Below are 20,474 nucleotides of genomic sequence, written 5' to 3'. Positions count from 1 at the left end.
TTCAATCAGCATTACGAAACCCGCTTGGCTACGGAAGCACTTAGAAGGAAATGCGTTATAATATTGATAATTGTATCGCTCCAAGCGGAGGTTGACACTTTAAGTTTAAAATAGTCATTTTCGGTCTTTTTCAGTAATTTCTACTTAAGATATTGATTGTTTTTGCATATTGGAACTGTGCATGAAGTGTGCAATCAATATTAATCTCAGAAATAAGTAGTTTGATTTTGTTTTCACATTTTCACATCGCTCGGATGACAGTACGGTTTGCAGCTAGTGTCTATATAAAGAACGGAGGGAAAATGCAATTTCCTGTGTATAGATCTGCTTGAATTGTGACGGATCTAGACTCACTTTTTCGGACTTAGTTTCTGAACTAGTTTCCAGCTTTTTGTGAACAGGTGTGTACAATATTGATTTGAGTCTATAAATATTCACACATAAAACCAAAATTCTTTTTTCAGTTTTTCGCCCTCTTCACCTGGAGCCTCCTGGATTAGAGATCCGGCCCTGTAGGGACTGCACGATCTGAACTTCGTCCGCAGAGCCTCACGTGATTTGTAGGTTTCTAAGACATAAGTGTACCATCATCCTACTTAAACATCTTTTTCATGCGTACAAACTTCTTGGGACTTCTCACGAAGGCGTCTCTCACTGTATGAATTGTATGCTCGATAGGTCCAGGTCTGCCTGTTCTAAGGAGATCATTGACCCTGCCTGTTTCCGTAAACATAGCATACCACACCTTGATGCTTTTAACATCTGGTGGTTGTCTATGACAAGCCGTCTGGAATTGTCTCTGGGCTGTTTTTGAGGACTGTGTCTTGTGATACCAAAGGACACATTGGGCTTTCTCGTGATTTGATTAGATATTTCTGCAAATGGTGTCCGATTTCGCTGTTGTTATGTCATTGACCCTGTAACAAACAAAACAACAGTAAGTATGTATACAAAAACTTGGATATGTTACTTGCAATTCAAGATAAAAACTATTTGTCTGTGTCATATTTTATGCCTTATGAATGTAATCAGAGTAAGAATTCTGGGACACGCGGTATTTTAGTATTTTAATATACTTATGTAGAGAGAGAAAGAGAGTGTGTGTAATTTGTATATACTAGACAGCCTCTGCGTACACCACCATAATATACGAACTAAAAAAAGATATACACCAGGGGTTTAAGACAAAAGGTATAATGTTAATAAAATCAGAAATAGCTGGAGATAAAAATGAAGAGAGATTGGGAAATGTTACAGTTGACATCGAATGGAGAAATTCTGCTTCCCAGGGTCCTTGAACGTGAATCGAAAAGTTTAAATAAGGCTTCATGTCATCTGGTAAATAACTGGAAATATGTAGGAAAAAATTGAACCTGTGGGGCACCTTCTCTTTTAAAATTTTCAAGGAACATTCCCGAGCTCTGTGGAGCAAGCAGAGCGTTCCGTTTGGTGTGGCTTCCAACATTTTCCTATTTCAACTTTTGTTAATTATTTTATCTCCAGCAGGTCATTTAATAATACTATACGTTTTATGTGATGAAACGTGTATGATCCTTCCTTTTGTAGACTTGGAACATGTACTAACTGTTCGTTTCATGGGTATTCATAAAATTCTTCACTCAAGTCATCACAGACCATTAAGCTGAATAAAAATATCAACAGATTCAAAGTAGACATGTTCAATTCGCATTTTGTTATGTCCATGAGCTTCTTTATGAACAAGATAAACAGTAACTTAATTCTCACATACAAATATCACAACTAACGCAGTGTACTGCATGCTGTTAGTATTATTTAGGCTAAATAGTACGTTTGCTATAGATACTTTAAAAAGTAACCACCTGTAAGTGTAATCTATATACGTATATAAAAATGAATGTGACTATGTTTTTGACTTAACTCTTGAACCACCCGAACAATCTCGATCAAATTTTCAACATAGATGAGATTCGGGCCTAGATGGTTTTTATCAATTCACTTTAAAAGGTGCAGAAATGGGAGAAGGGTATATTTAAAGCTGATCGAAAATGACGGACATTAGTGCTGAATCCACAGTGTTCGGTGTGTCTCAGATGAACAGTGATACTTCAGTTGCCTTTAACTCCAAATTTAGTCCCCATTAGTTCTCCTAAGGGAAGGTGGTAAAAATAATTGAAAATGACCAATAATAGAGCCAAATTCACAGTTTTTGGGCAGAAGCGGAACTAAAAGGTGAAAACGGGGGCAGCCAGAAACTATTGTAGGTATATAATGAAATTACTATAAATTTGCAAAAATATATAAATAATAAATTATTTTTGTCACTAAAAGACTGGTGTAAAACTACGTAATGACCAGTCTAATTTTAGTTCAGTCTTATCAACCCCTGACTCGGGATCCTAGCAATCCTGATAGGAGCCGATAAGATGGTAATGTGTGCAACGGAAATTTTATACTAAAGTTAAAAAAATTATTTCAGAAACCAAGATCTTATCCTCAGAGAATGCAGCTCTGATATAAGAGCAAAAGAAAGAAAGAGAAAAAATCAAGAGCGCAATTACTTTGCTTCATACTAGCTTCAGCTATTCTATAACATAAGCTGGTTTTAAATTTTTAAATGACTTCGTCCATCTCTCTTACAATATACATTTATTATCGAACAACTTAGCAAACAATATCACACTCAGAACTTATCACATAACTCGGTATCACAGTAAGTTTAGCATATCATTGACATATCCAAGTGGAAAGAAAAATCAATGACAATTATTAAGGTTGGTATATGCTTGCACAAGTTTCGCTTGGTGGACTTTTAATTAATGTTCGTAAAATTTCCACATGTTTCTTCCTCCAAAATGAAATATTAGTTCGGCCTGGATAGTTCCCATTTAATTCAGACAGTTAATTGACGAAGGTTTAATTTCGTTTAACTTCACACTCACTTTAGTTCCACCTGATCACTAAATTTCGTAGTTCCAGAATTCGTAGTTACAATCGACTAACTATCTACCTTTCAACTACTTGCTTATTCAAATTGAGCACCATAACCTTGTACCTTACATATCACCTTACGTACATATTAAACATCACACAGGATTATTTATTACGTCCCGCCAAAACGTGTGTCGGGAAGCGGAAGTGCGAATATACTCTTACTGGATTCAGGCGTCCCCAAAACATAAGCAAAATAAAACAGAGGATATTCATCATCATCTCAGTCATCTGTTTTCCGACTATGCAAAACTAGCAAACTTTACCATTAAATTTAACTTGAATAAAATTAAACCAGAGACACACCTGAAAGTACTAGATAGCAACTTCCATATAACCATGGAGTCCCGGTTTGTTAATTGACGTGAAATTAGCAACTTCGCACTAAGATTCGTAGTAATACTGCGGTCAGCCGACGCAACATTCGACGAACGACGACGATAGTCGTGTCTCCAACTTTGCAAAATGCTAAGACGAATTAACCATAACATGGTAAACATTAACTTGACGAGTGGAAGAAATTTGGGAATAACTCAAGTATTGACGGAAGACCATTCTGACTTTCAAAACCAAGCGAACATTACTAATTTGCTATTTAAGCGTAGTAATGTTATTGACATTTGGGCATTAACCATTCTCGTGTGATACCATGAACTTGTTATTGAAAACAGAAACTTCTAACATTGTGACTGAAACAAATAAAACACTATGGGATATACAGTATTATTATTATTATTATTATTGTTTACCATCAGCTATACACCATCCGACGAGAAAGAGAGAGAGAGACGTAAGAAATGAGAGCATTAGTGTGGACAATTGCAGAGCCCGGTGTCAGGCCGACGGCCCTGGGAGAGGTCTCCTCCCATTGGAAACGACCTACTCAGACATGCTGAGGTCAAGCAGTACACAACATAGAATTAAACATATTTAAAGTTACCATTTCAAACAATTATAAATGCACAGGATACTTGTATTATTATCGTATATTGTTATATTACGCTTGGATTGGCAGATACTCTACGAATTCTATGTTATATCTGTAATTAATTTTGAAAGTTTAAAGTTTTGTTGATTACTGTTCAAACTTAGATTTCGTATGATATTGCAAAGATCTCACGTGAATCCCTTCCAACGGTTTCCTCTGTTAATGCATTTATTCAACGTTCCATCCAAATTCTGCAGACATCTCGAGTGATAAATTTTCTTTAAGCATACAAAAAGTTTGTAAATGTCACCTGGGTTGCAGTTACAATATGAAAAAATGTAGTTTACGACACTGAAAACATCACTGACAGCAAACTCAAACCATGTGACTATATTACTTTCTCAGTATTTAAGACCTTTTCACCTCACCCGAGATGTACTACTGATTCCTTTCATTGTAACCGCGTGGCACTCCACTCAAACATCTTGAATTTCTTAAAAACGAGTCCCCTTTAGTTGGATGCGAACAGATATTCCCTTAAATTTCGGGGAAACACAAAACTTCCAATATCACAAGTCCATTTTTGTGTTGTTGTATATCCACAGAATACTCCCAAGTACGATTACCCTATCGAAATCAAATGCAATCGATTACTGCTCTTTCTCGTCAACGGATAACTTGTTGCGAAACAAATTTAACACATGAATAAAGACTACATAGTGGAAAATATTTATGAATTAAATACAAAATACAAAGGACATAAAATATACAGAAAGAAAATAACGACAAAAGAAAAAAAACGTCTAAAATCTAGCCTCATTCCTTATGAGAGACTCATTCGAATTCTCTAAGTATGCGATTTATCGACCTGAAGAACGAAATAAGTCAAACGACTTAACAGAACGCAACTACTACGAACTAGTAATAACCGATACAAAACATTTATACGCAAGTTATTGAAATTTTAATTAATTAAGAAAATATATGAAGAATATACAGATGGTGATCAGAAAAATGGAAACACCTGTAGTTGGCAACACGTCAGATGTATGGGTTGGCAGTGGTGTCGTGCGCGCGCAGCGCCGAGCCGCTGGTGGTGGTGTGTTAGGTCGGTCTCCATACTACGTCATGCGCAGTGGAACAGCAGTGTCCAGTAGCTGCAGCAGACGGAAGTAGTGTAAAATGGGAGGCCTATCAGATTTTCAAAGAGGGCAAATTGTTGGTGCGCGGTTATGTGGAGTGAGTGTGACGGCAGTGGCTACTGTGTTTGGTGTGCCGCGTGGGACAGTGTCGAAGGTAATGACGGCCTACACAACATACGGGAAAACCACATCGGGGAAGCGGAATAGTGGGCGGAAGAAAATCATGAGTGACAGGTCACGCCGGGTATTAAAGCGCATTGTCACGCAGAACCGTCGTGCCACTGCGGAGCAAGTGACGGAGGAACTCAATCAGCACCTCCCGCACCCTGTTTCGACAATCACAGTCCGCCGCGAATTACATGACATGAAGTTACGGGGTCGTGTTGCACGGACCAAACCGCTCATCAGGAACCATAACGTTTTCGCACGCCGCAAATGGTGCCGCGACCATGCAACTTGGACCGTTGAGAACTGGAAACGTGTGATATGGTCGGATGAGTCATCCTTCACCCTATTCCCAACCACGGGCCGTGTTTGTGTGTGGAGATACTCCCAAAGAAGCTTATGATCTGCAGTGTCTTCGCCCAACTGTGAAACATGGCGGCGGCTCGGTGATGCTGTGGGCCGCCATATCATGGTTTTCATTTGGTCCTGTGGTCACACTTAGCGGACGAATCACTGCCAACGATTATGTCGCAATTTTAGGAGACCACTTGCATCCTATGGTCCGGATGTTGTTCCCGGACAATGACGCCATCTTCCAGGATGATAATGTACCCATTCGCACAGCTGGCGTTGTTGCAGCGTGGTTTGAGGAACATCGGGATGAAGTTCAACACCTCCCCTGGCCCGCCCAATCACCAGATCTCAATATAATTGAACATCTGTGGTCCGTCTTGGAAACACGACTCCGGCGACGATTTCCACCTCCATCCTCTCTCACAGAACTGGCCGATGCCCTTCACGAGGAAGGGTGTAAAATTCCCCTTGCTATCATTCACGACCTCTATGCCTCCATCCCATGTCACATCAAGGTTGTTCTGAAGGCGAAAGGTGGCCCGACACCATATTAATCTGGTAAGTTGCAATTTCGTTCAGATGTTTCCATTTTTCTGATCACCATCTATATGTATATAATTCGCAGTGAGCACACTTTAACAGCTCTGTAACAAACAAGGTATGTTACACTAGGGGCCTAGGCCTCCACCCCCGGGCTAGATCGCCCCTGTTTTTGAGGTTCCTAAATTGATTGGTGATTGGTGACAGTTTTGGTGCTGTTTCTGTTCAAAATTAAACGTATTCTTCTCGCGCGAAGAACGAGTATTCTTCTAGTATTATCCAAGGTAAGTATGTTTTACATCATGCTCTATACTAAGGTACAATTTGCACATTTATTTACAACGCTGAAAGCTGTAAATACAACAATAGTCTTACAATCTTTGCACAATGCATTGTACACAATTACACCAATTTATTTGAACATTCAGTTCCACTTTTGGTATTATTTACATGAAATTTTGGCAAAACAAATCTAGTCTGACTTGTTATTATTATTTTGCTCGACATCATTTTTTTTTTTTTAATTACAAAACAAAAGTGATTGTTTATTGTTAACTCACAGATATTACGTTATCAGTTCCAACTTCACCAAATTCAAAAGGGATTTTCCCAAAATGAAAATTCGAGGGGAAAACCCAAGTTTTACGTCCATCAAAATCACGAGCAGCGCATCGCATAAACCCTGGAATATTTTCTGTGTCAAACCGAAAATAGAAGTCAGAGGAGTTGGGTGCTTTTCGCACTTGCTCTTTTATTATTTGCCAATAAATGTCCGGAGAGGATAGAGAATAATGAACTGGATCTGATGAAGCAGAAAGGCAAGATGATCTGTCTTTGCAAACTACAGGTTCCATTTCAGTGAAGTACACCTCTGCACCATAATAAACGCCCTTCTCTTTCACTTTGACACCTTCAAGCCTCTTAGAATCTGCTATCTTGAAAACCAGTTCCCTCGGGGCGTAATAATATACATGCATCTTCTATCTTTCAGGAAGGTACCTAAAAAGGTATTAATTGTTCAAGTATATTCTTCAAGTATAATGTCTATTAATCATATGTAGCTAATTAATAGATACAAATTATAATAGTTTACTCAAAGTTAATTTTTAATTTCAAACGTATTTCGGGGGGGGTGGGGAGTTAAAAGGGCCAAAAATCATACTTCAACGTTTAAAATGTAGTCTAAAAATGTAACCTGAAATCTAAGAAATGAACATATGGAAAAGCTGTACATTAGCAGTTTATTTTATTTATTTATTTATTTATTTATTTATTTATTTATTTATTGGAGTGAGGGGTGGATTTGGTTGTATTTCAGTTTAGCATTCTTTTCAACAGCGAAGTTATATAAGACGCGGACCTTCAACTTAACTTGGGATCCGAAACACTCATTTCTGCCGGGAATCGAACCCGGGTCTTCCGCGTCGAAGGCGCGTACTCTATCCAAATTGCCACAAAATAGCTCTATATCAGCATATGACCCAGCAATAAATCTTTTTTTATAATGACTGTTCTCCTTACATAACTGTATACGGAACCATATACACACACACACACACACACATGTGAAGTTCATACAGGTGGTGGGAAACAACCAGTAGCGTCTTCTCTGGGTGTGTAAGTCGTGTGTTAACGCCCAACGGAAAATGAAGTAAAGAGTATTTTAAATTAATTAAACGGATCGTCAGAATTAGGGATTTTTAAAATTTTCAACGAGATAAAATCAACGGCTGAAGTGTGGAAGAACAGACAAGTGCAACGCGATATCCATCGTGTTTTGAGATGGCAACTCTGCGAGTAAGTCGTTGGCAACGCTTTGGCATTTTGACTCCTAACAAGATTCATATTGCGCATGCGCTTCGTGTTTCTCTCCTCGTATTTCTGTGATTGAAGGCGTTGTTTAGAAAGTCAACGTCTTGAGTTTTGTGCTTGTCTCAAGCGTTGCCAAGTCTGTAGATTTATCTGTGGATCTACAATTTTTTATACCAATACGGAATACATTTTTTGGAGGGAGGGGGTATGATCTACGCACTTTTTGTTTCTTGTCAAACATATCGTTCAATTCATAAGTTAAGGGTACAATTGATTTCTTGCTAAAATATATGTAAGGAACACGGTGAGGAGAAAATCATTTTTCTTTCGATCCAATGAAATTGTCTTCGAAGGGCCAGTTAATGAAAGAAAGAAAAAAAAAACTGGGCGTTGAGCTACAGACCTGTTTTCCATTGTGCCTTTCTCTTTCCCTAATTTTTTACTTTGTCGTTAGCGATTCGTCCTCTAGACTTACGGTTTCGGGCCCCCTAATACTGTCTTCAAGTGCTTCAAAATCCTAGTTTTATAAAGCAGTAATCCAGAGGTTTCTACGCAAAGAAAGACGTCTCGAGTTGGAATTCAAGTAACTGTAAATAAATAATTGCTTGGTTTTGAGTTTCAGATTCATATTTTGATGGTATATTTTACTTATATAATTATTGTAATTAAATGTATTGCTTACGTAATAACATCCTCTTTCATTCATCTTTATAATTTGCGGACTAAATTGTTACAAGAAAATTGCTATTTACAGATTGGAGTAACTAGAAACATTTTGTGGGGACGGTCATGATCCCTTACTTTCGAAAATTGTCAGAACTTCCAGGCACAGACTATATTCAAGTAATCGATGGGTAGGCAAAATATAGTCGCTATTAAATACTCGTATGTCATATACAAATGCCACTAAAATAGTTATGCGTATATTCAGTTAAATTTATCACATTATTTTCAATCAGTGAAAAAAAATAATAAAAATATGGGTGGGCCCATCTTTGCTCCTGGGGACAAGGGAACTCTCCTCTAGTTTCGCCTATGTTTGTGAAGATTAATATATTTTTCCTTTCTTGCCAAGGCCCGAACATTCACGTCAGGAGTCGCCACTGAAACCAAGCAAGTAGAAGGATTTAGCGAAGCAAAATGGCAACAAATTTTAGACTGAAGTTAGTGTTAAATGGCACATCAAGTATAATTAAACAAATTTATGCAAACTTCTTTTATGCATCTTAGGATGATAAATATATAATACCCTTAGGTAGGGAAATTAAAATTTAATTAATTAATTATTAATATTGTGTTTTACTATAAATTGGTAAATAAATAGGAATTAGCAAGTCTTTTTTTTTATGTCTGTTTTGTTTCAGGTTTGGTTGTGCTGTGGTTTCGTCCTTCCCAGTACCTGTCTTTGTTCCTTCTCCTTTTTCAATATACAAACAAACAATGAAAAGGAAGCAAGAATAAAGAAAAACTGCAATGATGGTATCCTGTTTCAGTATAAAGTCTTCAGGTGCTAAAACCTGAAGAGGCGTGTTTGAGTAATGAAAGCAAGAAAAAAATCATCATTACATAAACGCGAGTAAATAAATACTCTCAACAACAAATAATTTCTGCAACTGTAAATTTAATAAATAAATAAATAAATAAATAGTCTCACATGTAAAATTATGTCCATTTCCAGAACACTTGTTAATTAATCGAAAATATTAAATTTATAAAGATTCAAAAAAAAAAAAAATCAATAAAGTAAAATCTAGGTATAAAATTTGAAAGAAAGTCTGTTAATAACAGTTAAATTAAAATGTCAAGAGTAGTTAAAATCTAACAACAATTCAATTATCATATATCAAACATAGCAAACATAGCTGTTATTCTATCATTATTGGTAAATTACAAAAAGTATAGTTCATTCCTAAAATTAAAATATTTCGCTTTATAAAGTCTTAACAGCCTATTCCATATACTTCATTAAGTAATACACAATATAATAATTTCTGCAATACTTAAAGTACACATAAAAAGAAAATACACCAATACACCGCCCTGTTTATCTTCAAAACGACTGCGAATATGGCAAAACGCAAAAAACACGTCCATCATTATTGTGAAGGGCTTGAATTGAAGTTTGAGCTATGAAAGATCTATCCCAGACACCTTCATATAGGAGTACGTGGGGTCAACTTGAAAATTTCAAATGGCAAAAGGGGTCGAGTAATATATCGTTGGAAAAATCTCAAGAAGAGATTATTTTGTCGAAAGTTTCAAGACATTATGTTGACTCCATCCAAAATGGTGGGGGCTCACATTTCGTGTCCATAAAATCCGTTGCCACCCCGTGTATCTACGAAACAATTGCGAATAAGAGAAAACGCAAAAACACGTCTGTCATTATTTTAAGAGGTTGCAATTGTGTGCTATAAAAGTTCCAGCCAGACCACTCAAATATATATACGGGTGCCTCTGGCGAGGGTCGGGGAACATGTCCCTCAAAGTCTTGGGAAAGAAATTAAATAAACCAATCTAAGTATTTAGACAGAAAGAAATAATAAATGTTATATACGTTGTTTAATAAAGTATAGGTTGCATTGTGTAGCTATATGAAAGTTGATATGTTTTAAAGACAGTAAGGATAAAAGAATTGTGTCATCGCTCTAATCTTATAACACTTTTTAATTTCATCACTTCTTTACAAAGATAATATAATTCGTTCATCCTTGTTACCATCATCGTTAAAACGTAACTTGTATGTGGCTATCAGTGCAATATACTATTACTAAACTATAGATATAACATTTCTTTTCATTATGCTTCCAATATCCACTAAGTCTATGTAAGCACTTTCAACTTCGTTCTATTCCATATAATTCATCTTGCAACTAATAATTTACTTAATCATAGTGGAAGAAAGTTACGAGAAAATAGAAGAAATCGTAGGTAAAAAAAAAAAAAAAAGAGAGAGAGAGAGATACTGGAAGGTATAAAAATATGAAAGAATATCATTTTATTTTCCTAATTTGGAAGAAAAATATTTAAATTAAGAAGAAATAGACAAATAAATTAGTCGGTGGTAGGGGTATTTCGATTAACAGTAGGATACTATCGTACTAATGGAGTAGAGACGGAAAACCCAAGTTCTTGAAGATATGTTCAACAAAATAAGGAAGAAAAAGGTGTAGCAGTAAAGTTACGCTGAAGAATGCTGGAAAAAAAAAAAAAAAACTGTACAGAAAGTGGAACAACGACATAAAAGAAACTGGCAAAGCAGAGAATCATAGATGTAAAAGTAATACCAAAGTCGAAGTAGAAAAGGTAGGGAAAATTCAATATTGTATAGAGAAATACAGTAAATTTAGAAATAGAAACTGAGCAAGGCAGAACAATCATAAGATAGAAAAACTTTTCGGAAGTGAAATGAAATTTTGGCAGATGGAAAGAATGTACTGAGAACGTATGAAACTAAGAATCAATTGAATATTTTGAATATTGGAGATTCAAAAGGAACAAATAAATAAATGAATAAATAAATAGAACAAAAAATACAAAGAAAATGAAACAAGAATTACAAAGATTTGCGCTATTGAATGACGAGTTTTGAAAAAGTTAAGTAAAGAAGGAATGACAACACGAGATAGATAATATACCGAAGTCTCTCACTAAGGTAGCGAACTTTCTAAACATAATGGTATTTATCACTTGTGGAAGTTATTCAGCTTTATCTCCTCAAAAATAATTCCCTCCACTATTAACACATCGTTCCCAGCGTGTCTTTCCCTGCTGAGTGGCATCTTTTGTAATAATCTGGAGGTCTCGTAACGAATTTGATGCTTGCTTCTACAGATTGGAAGCAACGATCTTTTAAGGTGGATTTCAACTTAAGAATAGACAGAACTTTGTAGGTGCCAAATCTAGCGAGTGTAGAGTGGTTTATTGTACAACAGTCGTATTGTTCCTCGCCAAAAACTCTATAATGAGAAGCACTGAACTAGATGCATTGTCAAGGATCAGCATCCACGTTCCACTATTTCCAATCTCCAGGCCTCCTTTTCTCATAGCCTACCTCAAACATCTCATCACTTCCAAATAATACTTTTTGTTGATGGTTTGATCAGGTATTACGTATTTATAATGAACAACAAAACAAAAATCAAAGAAAACAATAAGCACGACTTTATTTTATTTTTTCTTTTATGTTATTTACTTGTTTGTCTCGGCGAAGATTTTCTCACCCATTGGCATAGCTGTGCCTATATTTGAACGTCATAGCCATAGACCTAAGTCTTGTCACTTGTTCTGTTATTTTTCAAGGAGCTATCGTCTCCAGTTGCACGACTGAAAAGATCTTATATTTCCTTACATATTTCTTTTCTGTTACATTTGTTAATAAGGTGGAACTAACTTTGCAGCAACACAATTCAGGTTCAGTTTTTAACTTAGATCTTATGATAGAACGATTTACTGATTTCTACTTTCTCAGTTATTTTGCTGACGATTTTCCCGTACAACATCGCGCAGTTTCTGAATGTCAACGTCAGCACATGATGATGATGATGATGAGCGTCCACGTTTTGCCTCATCTTCAATGAGTGTTTTCCTCCTTTGGAACGCTGAAACAACTCGTAACACTGAGTTCCACTCATACATTCTTCCCCGTACATTTCCCGCAATATTTTAAGTTTGTGTAAATGTTTTGTCCACTTCAAACAAAATCTGATATTTACACGCTGCTATTTCAAAATTATCACTTTCAAAAATACAGTACCACAAGATCACCACAAGTACAGAACACAACTTCACTCCAACGCTTGCAGTCTAACAATGACACAAGGCAGAATGGACGTGCCGTTAACATGCTTGGGAAGAATATTCTACTACGCGGCAGTGACGAGCAGAAAATCAAAGACACTTTATTTTTGGAAGGTATGGTTTCCTTCTGGATAGACCTTGTACACTCCGCAGAAAAAAAAAAAAAACTGCATGTAAGTTTATTGTGAAACTACGCCTAACAGAGCAGGGAATCAACATAAAGTCTAAGTGGCGCGAATCACGCTAGGAGAACCCTCGGCGTCCTCCGCTGCACATTTATTTTGGAACAAAAGACTTCGTCGTTTCACAATAAACTTACATGCTCATGTTGCAGGTTTTTTGCTGCGGACTGTGTGTCTAGTCTATTAAGAATAGAGAGGGAGAAGTGAAACAGAGTTCTAGAGTAGAGAGTAGAGAGAAACTTTTCTGATAGAAAACAAATAAAACACCGTGTCTGGAGGTTTACAAGGTGTTCTCCCGTTTCCTCCCACTTTCTTCATTCCTCTATTTCATGGGGCGCGGGGGCTCAGTGGTAGAGCGTTCAACTCCGGTGCTTGGGGTCCTTGGTTCGATCCCAGCTCGCGCCGTGTAGACTTTGTGGTGCACAAACACCGTGCTCGTGGGTTTTCTCGGGGTTCTCCCGTTTCCCCCCACTTTCTTCATTCCACCATTTCATTCATTTCTCATCATTACCGTCTCCTTTAGCCTAACCGGCATAACCGCGGAACGTAAAACTAAAGATTTCATTTCATTTTTTTCGTCTTTTTCATTCATTTCTCATCATCACCATTTCTTTTAGGCTACACGACATAATGGTGGTACGTAAAACTGAAATATTTCATTTCAGAAAGGAAATAAGACATAAAAAGACATGAGAAAAATACTACATTCAACTTACAGATTCCTGTAATTCCTGAATTTTCTTTAAACTTCTAAGCTTTCGACTCACCCCTGGAGTCTTAGTCACGGAGGTGAAAAACAGCAAAATCATCAAAGAATAAAAATGGAACTGACTCACCAAGGAAAAACCTGTGTTGTACGGAAACACCTTGTCCAGTACGTCAGTGATCTCCAGATAAAGATGATGCAAATTAAAGTATGGCAGAGTCAATTTGTCCGCCTTTCTTGTTCCTTTTGGAAGGTTGTCAACTCATGTTATTATTTGACAACTCATGTTGTGTGTGCCATACGTCTTACTTCCTCAAAAATAGATTTATAGACAAAGAATGAGTTGACATGAAGCTAGGTAGTTTAAATGGGTACCCAGCTTCATTATTAAATAATTGGTATAAGGTTAAAAGGAATTTAAGTTCCGATAAACCTGAAACAGACATGAAAGATAAAAAATGGTTTGGATTGCCTATTATTTCCAAAGTGACAACTACCTTAAATAAGATTTATATACAATACGGTTTTCGTACAGCTTTAAAACCCCCACAAACTTTGGAAAAGAACATTACCCAATTTAAGAATTATTATTACACGGATCCCAAGGAAAATTCAGGTATTTATGAAATAAAATGCAGCTGCCAAGATAGTTACATAGGCAAAGCGAAAAGAAACCTAAAAGTCTGAATGCTATTAGATTCAAGAGCGGAAAACCTTGTGTCAAGTTTATCGAAATATTTAAAAAAAACACAACACAGGGTAGACGATTCAAAAATTTTAGTTGAAAGTACAAAAAAAAAGTAGAGAGACTATTCATTTAGAAAAACCAAAATTAAATTCAGACAAGGGTTGGTTGAGTGACGAACGGGAGGCGGTGATTGCAAAATTTTCACAACATTGACATGACAATAAAAATAATAATATGAGTTGGCAACCTTCCAACAAGAAACAAGAAAGGCGCACAAATTGATTCCGCTATATTTTGGTTTGTAGCATGTTCATCTGGAGATTACTGACATATTGACAACGTGTTTCCGTACAATACAGCTCTTCCCTTGGTAAGTCCGTTTGACTTTTATTACTTAATGTTTCTGTTCTTTTTCTTCCTGTTTTTATCCTCCGCGACCAAGACTCCAGGGGAAAGTCGAAAACTTGGAAGTTTAAAGAAAATTCAGAAATTACAAAAAAAATCTGTAAGTGGAATGAATGGTAGAATTCCTAAGCGTGGTTTTACATTGTCTAAACCTACTAAGCTTTTTACTTTTAAAAAAAAAATTTTTGAATAATAAATGTAATTGAATTGTGTTTTGTATGATGTTCCCTTTCCTTGAGATTACATGCTATGTTGAATGTATCACTGACTAGTGACACCGAACCTACCGGGCCCGTATGGGCTCGTCATCAACAGCCACTGATACACTCACCAAGCCAATCATCTACGGAAAATAGAACTCAAATTTGGCCCGAAATATAAAGCTTCCAAACTCTCTTCCATCTCGACTCACAGTCCGATATCCAGGCCTGCAGTTCATCATCCACATCCCATCCGGAAATAGGTTGTGAACCACGACTACAGACACAGGACACCGACCTCCGAGTGGAGCTGGCGCTGAGCACAAAGAAGATCTTGATGTTGTCTGTGAAAGCCCTATCTGAATTTAAAAAAAAAAATCTTGAAACAGAATTTTGTAAATTAAAAAAAAAAAAAATCTAAACTGAGATTTTGATCGAAACTGATAAAATGAGAAATTTCTACAGATTCGGTTGTTTTCAACTCGGTCACACTAAGGAAAGTCTTTTCCCTGAATTTCACAGCTATTTCATTTCCCCAGCAAACTTATTCTGTACATACTGCTCTCTGTTTTGATCATGCTTCGCATGCATACCAAAAACATCGACTACATATTTCTATGACTTCTTAAAATTACAAGCTAATTAGATTTTGTATTCGAAAAGAAAGATGCGTTCACGGCTAGTAAGTTTTATTCTTAAACTATTCATGAATGTATTATTGGACAAAATATTCGATAATAAGAAAATATTTACATTGAACTGACATACCCATCTAAATAAAATTTAATAAGATCGATTTCTATACTTTTCAGAGCCGAAACATTCTTTACTTTTGCTCATATTCTCAAAATATTCATATTCTTTAATATTCATTTAATATTCTTGCCTTCTAGAACATTGACATTGTATCGACACGCAAAAACAAACAAAAGGACACAATAGAAATACAATACACTACTGAAAATAATAACTTCACTGCCTACATGTTGTGGTTAGCTTATTTCACTCTTGTATATATATTCTTTGGTGCTTACACTCCTCTGTGCATCGAGATTGTGGCCGGCGTAGAGGATTTACGCTCTTCGCGACCTCTTTTCAGCTCGGACCCACTTGACAATCTAGCACAGGCAAAACATTCATGTACATATTGACATACTTAAACCTAAAGCCCTACTCTAACTATACTAACTTAACCTAAACAAGCATGTATATAAAAAAAAAAAATCACACATCTATTTCATAAAGCACCATACTTATTTTGCATTTATATTTTGTTTTGTTTCGCTACCACATTCATACCGAAGACGCAGTGGTCATTTTTGCATCAATGTCGCTCTGAATATATATTGAGTTTCTTAAAAAAGAAGGAAAAGATATTTACTAGTAATTAACAAAAATTGCAATTTCTAACTTGATGGGTATCAGATTTTTAAAATATTACGTAGGTTTAGCCTATTGATGAAAGTTTTCAGTTACCGGTACGCAAAATGCATGTACCCTTGCACTTGACAGTAGCCGTGAATCTGACACTTGATTACATCTTCAACATTCGTAATCATTCTATTTCAAAAAACCAAAGAAAACATGCCAAAATAAATAAAGGTTGAATTTTGAGCAGAGTTACCGAAAATGAATAATTTCTAGATTTTGGGGAATCTAAAACATCTTTTCATCACTGGGGAAAATGTGTGTGTGGTACACACATTTTTCTTGAGATTACAACAATCGCTCTGTGCTGAGATTCTAGCTTTCGTTTCCCCCCCCCCATCGAATGAAAACACGATGTCACATTGCCTGAATCTACATGTGTGCGGCGTTGAGGGAAACTTTACGAACTTAATGCTTCATATTACGAATATTACACGTACACCAGAAAATATATTCACACATGTTTGTTAGAACAAGGAAATTTTGACGCCAAATACCTGGATTGAGTTTCACTTTCACTATTCCTTACTTACTTGAATCCTCTTCTTACACAGACTGAACGGATATATTAATAACAAAAAAAAGTTCCTGACGACTTTTCCACTCGAGATTCCTGGGAAACTCGTAAAACGTGGTCTCAAAACAGTTTTAGGATACTAACTCCTACAGCACCTATCCAGGAAAAAGCATCGAGCGTGGCTTGACTTCTTCTTCCTCGATGTCTGCACCACTACTCAACGTTCTCTCTCCTTCACCGTCTCCTCTGGCTTCTCTTAGGTTCTCTGGCTGATCGAGAACGCAAAATTTGCTAAGGAGCTCATTCCATAACACTAGACATCTACAGGCTAGTATCCATTATGTTATACCAAATCACTTCACAATTGGACTATTTCTGGATTAATAATCTGTTGAAAACACCAAACACCGTACGTTTATCTCTGATGACAATTTCCAATATTCGCCAGAACAAAAAAATTTAACACAATTTAACGTGATCGCAAATTACTCCACTTTTCTGCAGACGCTAAACACTGCACGTCTGACTCTTGAAATGGCTGACGCCGTAAGACAAAGAGTTACAAGAAGATGATCCCTAATTGGAAGATAATCATGACGTAATGATCGGATGATAGGCTTCTGTGTGAAGATCAAAGAAAACCGAAATCTCAGCCGCAGCTGTGATTGTGGATTATCCAATCAAATAAATTTCCTTCGAAACAAAGAGATGCACCAAGAAGGGATTATGGCTGACTTTATTAATTTGGAATTTTGAAGAAGATTTTACGAAATAAAATTTTTAGCTTTCTTGTGAAGATTCCCTATGCCGAAATATGAATAGAAATGAACTGAAAACCATTGAAAAAGCTGAAATATACACTTATTTGTCTAAAATAATAATATATTCATGGATAAATGCGTAAAATATATAGAATATAATTAATAATCATGTAATCTTCATATAACATCTATCGAAACGCTCTGTTGTACTAAAATTACGCAAAATTCTCGATCTACGGTTTTCTACTATAAAATAAAAGTTTCTCTTAACATTCTAAATAAATTTTAAAATTTTCCTACCAACATACAAGGTGCTCAAAAGCATCGGGCCATGTTACGTTATGCTGAGCATAAGGTAACAAGCTTACAGCATATGCAGAAAAGAAAACTGTTTCCAATATTGAAGATAACATACTGTAGATCAAGAAAGTTGAAATAAAATTTGTAGTGTTACATGGTTATGTCTTGTAGGTTATGGAATACAGATGATTGATAACACTGAGTAACTGTGAAATTAACTTACTTCGAGTAATAATAGGCGAAAGATTTTCAAAACAAAATGAACAAAATTTATGGAGTGTTTGGTTATTTAGACACAAGTTCACTAAAATCTTTTCCTATCGTTAAGACGTTTAACCGCGTGAAATGGATAATTTGATAGAGGTTATAAAGAATCTTGGAATGATATAGAAATATCGAAGACTTAAAAGAAAAATACATAAGAAACAACGATTAAAAGTAAAAGAAATACCAGAAAACAACGTTATTGGAAAATGCATTCGAAAAAGACTAAGCATCTCTCTGACATTTACAAGAATAGTAAAGAATGATTTAAAAAAAAAAAAAGGATTGAAAGAGGTAGAAGGGTTAATCAAAGGGAAGAAAGAGAAACAGGTTAGCTGAAATAATGTGAAGAAAGAAAAAGCAAACAATGTATGCCGCTGAATGAAGATTTATAATAGAAAAACTTATCAAACATTGAATAATGTCCTATACGGAGCAGCAATATGGGCATTATGAAACGTTATGAAATACTAGTAAGTTGAGTAAGTTGTTCGTTTGAAATTTTACTTTTTTTTTTCAGCACCAGGTCTGTATAAGACAACAGTTTTAAGACCCAGATCTACTGCACCGAAGACAATAACTCCAATCATTAGGCTATGAAGAAGCTAATTTAAAAAACAAACAAAAAAACTATTAAAATTGTGCAATATTTGTTAGTTAAAAATGATGAGTCACAGCTGAGCGGAACGAAATACCAAAAGGTACATGGAATAATAGAGAACATAATCGGATATACCAGTAGCGTAGCCAGGATTTTTGTTTCGGGAGGGGCCTTAGTATTGGAACATATATATATATATATTCGTTTGTTGAATCAGAATGTTTAGTTAATATTATTATAAATCTTTCTCTGAAACCTACTACTACTGTCTTTTTTTTCCCGTTCTAGCCATTTTTTTTTTTTTTTTTTTTTTTTTTTTTTTAGTATTTCTCTGAATTAATATCTTGTTTAGATTTTTCTCCGTTCTTGTTTAGATTGGTTTTTTGGTTGCATATTTTTCTCAATGAAATTAACACAGTTGTCTTCTTTCCACTTTGCAATTGCAAACTAAGTTCTTATTTCGACACCCTAAACACGTCTAACAGAAGCAAATCTTCTGAACTGCTCTAACTGGTCAAACATTAGTGATTGCTGTGACATAGTCTCACGCTACAAGTCTTTACTATTGTTTTCCACCCTCTCCTGTTAACAACTTTTCCTCAATTATTTTTCATCTGAATGAAACCAAAAGAAAAAAGAAAAAAATCTTTATTTTTAGCCTTTCTTTCTTTCTTTCTTTCTTGTAAGTTAAGGAAACTAAATTAGCTGCTGAGCATTTACCGAAATGTATTGATCACCGCTTTTTTTTTTTTTTATGCCAATTCGGCTGGAATTGAATGGTATGAAACCGAGGTTTCTTGTTGTAGTTAATTCTATTGGGAACGGCGGTGAATGATTCAAAACAGACGATGATAGGTCACTTGTTTAGTTATTTTTATCGAGGTCAATGATTTCTTGGGTTCAAACATGTCCATTCTCTCTGGTAAAGTTTTTTTTTTTTTTTTTTTTTGAATCTCCTTTTATGATCAGAAACGAACTAATTCTTTTCAGTGTTGCCTGCCTCAGTTTGCAAAGGCTTTGGGTCAAAGAAGACAAGTGAGAAGTGTGGTCATTCCTATATCGAACAATAGAACAATAACTTCAATGTCACCATATAAATATAGGCGGTCCACTCTCTTCCTTTTCTTCCCTTTGAACAGCACGAATTCTTAAAAAAACCCGATTTCCATACTCCCCAAAATGCAAACATTTTTAAAGAATAAAGATGACGTTAGTGAGCTTAGCTTTCTAGGAACTGTTCAGTGTATTTTGCTTTGAAATAGAGTACATGAAAGGCAATTTCTGTTTCTTCCGATAAAAATTACGAATATCAAAGTAGCAAATACATTGTCGGAACCCCTTGGGGAATGCCCGGCCCCATGGGCCCACCCTTTCCCTACGCCACTGGATATAACTGAAAACATAGAATGGCAAGACAATGGAAAGATCTGACAATTATAGTATATGAAAGCTTCTAAATTGAGATCTCTCCTTGATAAGCGGTTAGCGTACGCACATTTGGCGTGGGAGACCCGGGATCGATTCCCGGCGGAAGCTCATGTGGTTCGGATCCCATGTTAATCTGTAAGTCAATGTTTCTTATACCCTGTCTGCTGAAAGGGACGCTAAACTAAACATCAACTCAACTCAACTGGCTGCACAAATGCCTCATTTCGGAGTTATAAGGAAGGAGTTGGAGTCTGCTGAAAACATGAAAAAATGAACTTTAAAA

General features: G+C 36.0%; 1 long non-coding RNA gene across 1 annotated transcript in view; it reads right to left on the bottom strand.

The window, feature by feature from the left end:
- Positions 1-2,613: 2,613 nt before the first annotated feature.
- Positions 2,614-20,474, bottom strand: part of LOC145690722 (uncharacterized) — a 65,639-nt gene continuing 47,778 nt past the window's right edge. The window contains exon 2 of the long non-coding RNA XR_014132265.1: positions 2,614-7,098. This is a non-coding gene — a long non-coding RNA (uncharacterized LOC145690722). The remainder of the gene's footprint in view (positions 7,099-20,474) is intronic.

Source organism: Thermobia domestica, chromosome 7 (genome assembly GCF_964235325.1).
Source record: "Thermobia domestica chromosome 7, izTheDome1.hap1.1, whole genome shotgun sequence".
In the NCBI taxonomy this organism is placed as follows: domain Eukaryota; kingdom Metazoa; phylum Arthropoda; class Insecta; order Zygentoma; family Lepismatidae; genus Thermobia; species Thermobia domestica.
The sequence above is the reverse complement of the archived record's forward strand: the minus strand, read 5'-3'. Positions and strand labels throughout refer to the sequence as shown.